Source organism: Mus pahari, chromosome 6 (assembly GCF_900095145.1).
Source record: "Mus pahari chromosome 6, PAHARI_EIJ_v1.1, whole genome shotgun sequence".
Classification (NCBI taxonomy): domain Eukaryota; kingdom Metazoa; phylum Chordata; class Mammalia; order Rodentia; family Muridae; genus Mus; species Mus pahari.
This window is the reverse complement of record NC_034595.1, coordinates 26956688-26965554: the sequence shown is the minus strand read 5'-3', so window position 1 is coordinate 26965554 and position 8867 is coordinate 26956688. Positions and strand designations below refer to the sequence as shown.

Below are 8867 nucleotides of genomic sequence, written 5' to 3'. Positions count from 1 at the left end.
CACACACACACACACACACACACACACACACACACACACACACACCAGAGATAGAGACAGAGAGCCTAGCCCCTGAATGACTTTCTTCTTGTTATGCTGCTTTGCACTCGCACAGATGTGCTCAGCACATCACCATTTCTAGTGTGACAACAAAGCAAGAGCTAAACATGATCATGCCATGCACTTGAATCTACAATAGTGGAAGCTAAATAGATATATTTTTAAATATAGCACCCAGCCTCTAGTATTTTGTACTAACAAAAGGAAATGAAATAGACTAAAATGGAAATTGATTAACTTTCCCTTTCCTACATGGCAATTTTGTGAATATGTATCCACCCTTTTATGTCTCATGGATATCTAATTTCTAATCACCAAACTTAATATCAGATGACAGCAAGTTCCTGTGCTGCCCAACCACAGAGGATATTAAACTCACAGATCTCTACTAAACAGAGGTTGCTATCCAAGGTATGACTAGGCAAGTCACAGCATGAGAAAGAATATCAGCAATGTGGTCAACCAAAAAGTACTAGTATCTAAAATACCTTTAAAACTCGTAATAATGATCAAAGAACATTAAAAAAAAATACAGATAACCAAGAAAAAATGGACTAACATCTTGACAGACACTAAACAAGTAGGCAGTATAAATAGTCAACCACTATATAACAATATGCTCAGCCTCTTTACAGTAAACAAAACAACTTAAAACTGTAAGGCACCATTAACATATCTGGGCATACTAAAACTAAAAAGACTGACACAACTTAGCATTGGTGATGGTGCACAACAAAAACAAATTCTCTGTGCTGATTAGGAAAAGCAAGTTGGTATAACAAATATAGAAAACAATTCTGGCACTATTTGCTAAAATATGTTTATGGTAAATTATAGCAATTACACTCATATATCTATATGCAATACAATTATATGCATTATTCTAAGAAAAACATGTTTCATGCAGTAGTAGTTGAAATAGAAAAGTAGAGAAAGCAATGTAAATGTACATCTACTAACAGCAGAGTAGATATAAGATGTAATACTGCACATTCATAAAAATAAATAAATCAAAAGAACCGACAGATATTAATCACAAAAGAACCAAAGAACCTCGACACACTGATAAGTACTGAATGCCACTGTTTCCATAAGTTTAAAAAGGAAGAAAACTGAAGATAAAACTAAAGTATTAAACTTCATATGCATCATAGTCTCAGATTTTAAATTTAAATTTAATATGATTTGAGTTGATTTTTATATAGTTTAAGTTAGTTTTATGTCAAGTTGATTCAAACTAGAGTCATCAGAGAGGAGGAACATTCGATTAACAATGTACCTCCACAAAATTAGGCTGCAGGTAAGCCTGTGGGGAATTTTCTTAGTTAGTGGTCAATGGGGGAGGGATCAGGCCATCTGGGTGGGGCCATCCATGAGCTGGTGGCTGTAAGTTCTATACAAAAACACTGAAGTTTGGACCAGTGTCTGGAGCAGACCTGGTGTGTTGGCTTTGCACCTAATCCTACATCACCCAGAGGGAGCCTGACTCTCAGGTGCTCTGAAATGCCGAGGATCACAGTCCCACAACACCCAGAGGAAGCTCAACTTCTAGGTGCTCTAACATGCCTAGGATCACAGGGACACAGAACCCCCCCTCCCAGTCAGAGGGGTTCCTTCTTGTTTGGACCTGAGCCTGGAGCAGACCCAGGGTGCTGGCTCTGCACCCACTCCTACAATACCCAGAGGAAGCCCATCTCCCAGGTGCTCGAACACAGCCAGGACCACAGGTAAGGCAACAACATCTGCCCCAACACCCAGAGTTATTGGGAACCTCAGGGATCCAGGGACACAGGAATCCCTGCCTGGCCAGTGGCACAGGTTCCTTCCAGTTTGAACCTGCTCCCAGAGCAGACCTGGAGGGCTGGCTCTACACCCACTTCTACAACACCCAGAAGGAGCCTGACTCCCAGGAGCTCTAACATGCCCATGATCACAGGAACACAGGATCACAGAGGAAGCTCTACTCCTAGGAGATGGAACAGACCCAGGATCACTGGACCTCTGACACACTCAAGATCACAGTTGAAACCACAACATCTTTCCCAACACCCAGCATAACTGGGACCCTCACAGGAACCAGGGAAACACAAACCCCAGCCCAGCCAGAAGCACCTGTGCCCTGAGCAAAGCCAGGGTTCTGACTCCCCACCCAATTCTGTGGCACCCAGAGAAAGCTTGACTCCCAGGAGTTCTGACACAACAGGATCTGAGGAGCTTGGTCACACCAAGTTTTCAGTATCCCAGAGGCAGTTTGACTCCTGAGAGCTCTGACACACCCAGGAACTCAGGATCCCAGGATCCCAGAATCACAGAGACAGCTGGACTCCAAGGAGTTCTGTCATAACCAGGATCACAGGAGGGACAGGCTCCAGTCAGAAACAGCAAGGGCAGGTAGCACTAGAGATAGCTAGATGGAAAGAGGCAACCTCAAGAATATAAGCAACAGAAACCAAGGCTACTTGGCATCATCAGAACCCAGTACTCCCACATCAGCAAACCCTGGATACCCCAACACATAGGAAAAGCAAGGCTCTGATTTAAAAATCACATCTCGATGATGATAGAGGACTTTAAGAAGGACATAAATAACTTCCTTAAAGAAAACCAAGAGAATATGGGTAAACAGGTAGAAGCCTTTAAAGAGGAAACACAAAAATCCCTTTAAAAATTACAGGAAAACACAACCAAACAGGTAAAGGAATTAAAAAAAATCATCCAAGATCTAAAAATGGAAATAGAAAAAAAATAAAGAAATCACAAAGGGAGACAACCTTGGAGATAGAAAACCTAGGAAAGAGGTCAGGAGTTACTGACAGAATACAAGAGATAGAAGAGAGACTCTCAGGGGAAGAAGATACCATAGAAAACATTGACACAGCAGTCAAGGAAAATGCAAAATTCAAAACAATTCAACCCAAAACATCCAGGAAATCCAGGACACAATGAGAAGACTAAACCTAAGGATAATAGGCATAGAAGAGAGGGAAGATTGCTAACTTAAATGGCCAGTAAATATCTTCAACAAAATTATAGAAGAAAACTTCCCTAACCTAAAGAAAGAGATGCCCGTGAACATACAAGAAGCCTACAGAACTCCAAATAGTCTGGACCAGAAAAGAAATTCCTCCTGACACATAGTAATCAGAACAACAAATGCACTAAATAAAGATAGACTATTGAAAGCAGTAAGGGAAAAAGGTCAAGTAACATATAAAGGCAGACCTATTAGAATTACACCAGACTTCTCACCAGAGACTATGAAAGCCAGAAGATCCTGGACAGATGTTATACAGACCCTAAGAGAACACAAATGCCAGCCCAGGCTACAAAATCCAGCAAAACTGTCAATTAACATATATGAAGAAATCAAAATATTCCACGACAAAAACATATTTACATAGTATATTTCCACAAATCCAGCCCTTCAAAGGATAATACATGGAAAACTCCAACACAAGGAAGGAAACTACACCTTAGAAAAAGCAAGAACATAATCTTCTTTCAGCAAACCCAGGAGAAGATATCCACACAAATATAATTATACATGTAACAACAAAAGTAACAGGAAGAAACAATCACTATACCTTAATATCTCTTAAAATCATTGGGCTTAATTCCCCCATAAAAAGACATAGACCAAAAGATTGGATATGTAAACAGGACCCAGAATTTTGCTGTATATAGGAAACACACCTCAGTGACAAAGACAGACACTACCTCAGAGTAAAAGGCTGGAAAGTTTTTCCAAGCAAATGGTCTCAAGAAACAAGCTTGAGTAGCCATTCTAATATCAAACAAAATTGACTTTCAACTAAAAGTTATCAAAAAAGATAAGGAAGGAAACTTCATACTTCTCAAAGGAAAAACCTACCAAGATAAACTCTCAATTATTAACATCTATGCTCCAAATGTAAGGGTTCCCACATTCATAAACAAAATGTTATTAAAGCTCAAAGCACACATTGAACCTTACACAATAATAGTGTGAGACTTCAACACCACACTTTCAACAATGGACAGATCATGGAAACAGAAACAAAACAGAGGCACACTGAAACTAACAGAAGTTATGAACCAAATGGATTTAACATATTCCTATAGAACATTTCATCCTAAAACAAAAGAATATACCTTCTTCTTAGCACCACACTGTACCTTCTACAAATTTGACCATATAAGTGGTCACAAAACAGGCCTCAACAGATATAAGAAGATTGAAATAATCCCATGCATCTTATCAGATCACCATGGACAAAGGGTGGACTTTCTTCTTTTCTTTCTTTTTTTTATTAGATATTTTCTTTATTTATATTTTATTACGTTCCTAGTTTAACCCCTGAAAGCCTGCTATCCTCTCCTCCCTCCCCCTGGTCACCAACCCACCCACTCTTACTTCTTGGCCCTTGTATCCCCCTATACTGGGGCATATAACATTCACAGGCCCAAGAGCCTCTCCTCCCATTGATGACCAACTAGGCCATCCTCTGCTACATCTGCAATTAGAGCCATGGGTCTCACCATGTGTTTTCTGTGATTGGTGGTTTAGTACTAGGGAGCTATGGGGGTACTATTAGTTCATATTGTTGTTCCTCCTTTGGGGCTGAAAACTCCTTCAGCTCTTTGGGTCCTTTCTCTAGCTCTTTTATTGAGGACCCTGTGCTCTGTCCAATGAATGTCTGTGAGCATCCAATTCTCTATTTGTCAGGCACTGGCAGAACCTCTCAGGAGACAGCTATATCATCCTCCTATCAGCAAGATCTTTTTGCCATCCACAATAGTGTCTGATTTGGGTGGTTGTCTATGGGATGGATCCCCAGGTGGGGCTGTCTCTGGACGGTCATTCCTCCAGTGTCTGCTTCACACTTTGTCTCTTTAACTCCTTCCATGGCTATTTTGTTCACCCTTCTAAGAAGGATCAAAGTATCCACACTTTGGTATTCCTGCTTCTTGAGTTTCATGTGTTTTGAGAACTGTATCTTGAGTATTCTGAGCTTCTGGGCTAATATGTACTTATCAGTGAGTGCATATCATGTGTTTTTTTGTGATTGGGTTATCTCACTCAGGGTGATATCCCCAGATCCATCCATTTGTCTAAGAATTTCACAAACTGATTGTTTTTAATAGCTGTGTAGTACTCCATTGTGTAAATGTACCACATTTTCTGTATCCATTCTTCAGTTGAGGGACATCTGGGTTCTTTCCAACTTCTGGCTATTATAAATAAGGCTGCTTTGAACATAATGGAGCATGTGTCCTTATTACCAGTTGGAACATCTTCTGGATATATGCCCAGGAGAAGTATTGTTGGATCATCCAGTAGTACTATGTCTAATTTTCTGAGAAACCACCAAACTGATTTCCAGAGTGGTTGTACCAGTTTCCAATCCTACCAGCAATGGAGGAGTGTTTCTCTTTCTCCACATCCTCAGAGATGAACCCACACACCTATGATCACTTGATCTTTGACAAGAGAGCTAAAACCATCCAGTGGAAAAAAGGCAGCATTTTCAACAAATGGTGCTGGGACAACTGGTGGTTATTATGTAGAAGAATGCAAATTGATCCATTCTTATTTCCTTGTACATAGATCAAGTATAAGTGGATCAAAGAACTCCACATAAAACCAGAGACACTGAAATTGATAGAGGAGAAAGTGGGGAAAATCCTCAAAGATACGGGCACAGGGGAAAAAATCCTAAACAAAACAGCAATGGCTTGTGCTGTAAGATCAAGTTGGACTCCAGAAAATCAAATAACCACATTAAAAAATGGGGCACAAAGCTAAACAAAGAATTCTCAACTGAGGAATACTGAAGGGCTGAGAAGCACTTGAAAAAATGTTCAACATCCTTAATCATCAGGGAAATGTAAACCAAAACAACCTTGAGATTCTACCTCACACCAGTCAGCATGGCTATGGTCAAAAATTCGTATGACAGCAGATGCTGGCAAGGATGCAGAGAGAGAGGAACACTCCTCCATTGCTGGTGGGATTGCAAGCTTGTACAACCACTTTGGAAGTCAGTCTGGTGGTTCCTCAAAAAATTAGACACAGTACTACCAGAAGATCCAGCAATACCACTCCTGGGCATATACCCAGAAGATGTTCAAACTAGTAATAAGGACACATGCTCCAGTATGTTCATAGCAGCCTTATTTATAATAGCCAGAAGCTGGAAAGAACCCAGATGTTCCTCAACAAAGGAATGGATAGAGAAAATGTGGTACATTTACAAAATGGACTACTACTCAACTATTATAAACAATGACTTTATAAAATTTGCAGGCAAATGGATGGATCTAGGAAATATCATCCTGAGTGAGGCAACTCAGTCACAAAAAAACCACACATGATATGTACTCACTGATAAGTGAGTATTAGGCAAAGAACATGGAATACTGAAGATAAAACTCATGAATCACATGAATCTCAAGAGGAAGGAAGACCAAAGAGTGAATGTTTCAGTCCTACTTAGAAGGGTGAACAATATAATAAAGGGAAGTAGAGGGTGGGAGGGACTTGGAGGAAGAGTTGAGGAGGAGGGAAAAAGGGGACAGAATCAATTATGGGATGAGATGTAGGAGATGTCCAGAGGGTCAGGAAATTGAATAGAAGAAGCAATGGGGGAAGGGGGGCTGCAGGTATTAACCAGTATGTCCCAGATGCCTGGACAGCAAGGCCCTCCCAGGAACCCTGGGGATGACATTAGCTAAAATACCCCACAAAAGGGAAGGAGAACCTTCTGAGACCACATCCAGAGGTTAGGCATAATTTTAACCCAGAATTGCTCCTGTCTAAAAGAAATACAGGGACAAAGAGTGGAGTAGAGACTGAAGGAAAGGCCATCCAGAGACTGCCCCACCTGGGGATCCATCCCTCATGCAGACACCAAATTCAGATACTGTTGTGGATGCCAAGAAGTGCTTGATGACAGGAGCCTGATACAGCTGTACCCTGAGAGGCTCTGCCAGTGCCTTACCAATATGGATGTGGATGCTCGCAGCCAACAATTAGACTGAGCACAGGGACCCCAATGTAGGAGTTAGGGAAAGGACTGAAGGAGCTGAAGGGGCTTTATCTGGTATCAATGGGAGGGGAGGTCCTTGGTCCTGTGAAGTCTTGATGCCCCATTGTAAGAATGCTAGGGTAGGGAGGCAGGAGTGGGTAGGTGGGTGGGGGAGCACCCTCACAGAACCTGGGGGAGTTGGGGATGGGATAGGGTATTTGTGTAGGTGAAACCTGGAAAGGGAATAACACTTAAAATGTAAATAAATGAAATGTCCAATTAAAAAAAGAATATATCTAATACAGATCAACAATTAAAGGAAGTTATTAAAACTAAAATAAATAAAATATTAAAAATCAAGAAATCATAGTAAAAATAGAAAAGAATGTTTACTGTTGTCATATTTTGTTTGAATTCTTCGTCCTATTTTGTATTTCCATAATTACAGGAAGATTTTTCTCTATAGAAAAATCTTATTTTTCTCCTTTCCTCAGTCTGAAGTATTGTTTCTGTGTTCTCTGTAAGGCTGGTTCGTTGGACATGAATTATTTTCTTTTGTTTACATCTTGGAATTGTTTTCTTTTTCCTTCAAATCTTACAGATTTGTGTGTGTGTGTGTGTGTGTGTGTGTGTGTGTGCATAGTACTCTAGAATGGTGTACTAGATTTCTTTCTACTGCTGTGATAAAACACTTTGATAGAGGAAACTTAAGAACTGGACTTATTTGGGCTTCCAGAGGAATAAATGTTCACCACTGTCATTGTGGGGAAGGGTGGTATCTGACAGACTTGGTGAGTGGAGCAGTAAGTGGAGGGTTCACTTCTTAAAACCCCAACAGAAGGCAGAGAGAGAAATGGAAATGGCACCAGTCTTATACATCTTCTAAGCCTATCAGTAGTTAGATACCTCCTTCAACAAGTCATAGGTCCTAAATGTTCCTAAACATTGGGACAACTATGTCTTCAATTATACAAGCCATTCACATTCACACAACTGCAATAGGCATCAGTTGCCTTTTGGTCCTGACACTGCTCTTACCCTTTCTCATTGCCACTGTAACACCCAGATGACAATCTCCTTCCAGGACCTCCCCAACACAGAAGTAAAGCCTGGGTGTTAGTGCCAGGTAGCCAAAGGCTCAAGCCCTGACATCAATGTTAACTAAAAGGAATCATTTTATGTTTTTATCCTCTTCGAGACCTATCTTCATTTTCTTCACACAAAGAGTGCCTGCCTCCTACAATTTGGAAGAATGAATTGGAACACCACTCAGAAAACAGTTTGCATGATATTTGGCACTCTAGAAATGCTCAACAAACATTTGTCAATATATTTACCAAGAATTTAAGGCCCTGTGAATTCTTTTCACAGAAGATCTCCCTTTCTTACCCATTCATGTAATGAATGTAACTTACACATCTAACAACTCTTATCATTTGGTTCTTAATAAGACTAATTCTATACTATAGTTCCATCAACTGGAATACTCTGATTCATTATTCCCTCTAGTACATTTATTTCTAAAATATAGAGAGACTAGTGAATATTCTATATATATTTCCAACACATTTCCTTTAGAAGAAAATTCTCTAGGGTAAACCATAGAAGTGGTTTGTTATGTTTTTGAAATAGACACGGTGCTGTGATGTGTCAGTATTCTAAAATAAAGGTTATCTTTTTTTAAAGCTGAAATATGCTGCCACTTTAAGTAGCCAAACATTTCCTGTGAAAATCAAAATAAAAAAAGAAAAAGAAAAAGAAAAAGAAAAAGAAAAAGGGCAAGAGAGACTCAGGTATACT

At 40.0% G+C, this 8867-nt stretch overlaps 1 protein-coding gene across 4 annotated transcripts in view; it reads right to left on the bottom strand.

Annotated features, from left to right (window-relative positions):
- Frmd3 (FERM domain containing 3) overlaps positions 1–8867 on the bottom strand; it is a 174383-nt gene that overhangs the window by 56422 nt on the left and 109094 nt on the right. The gene's annotated exons all lie outside the window — the stretch shown is intronic.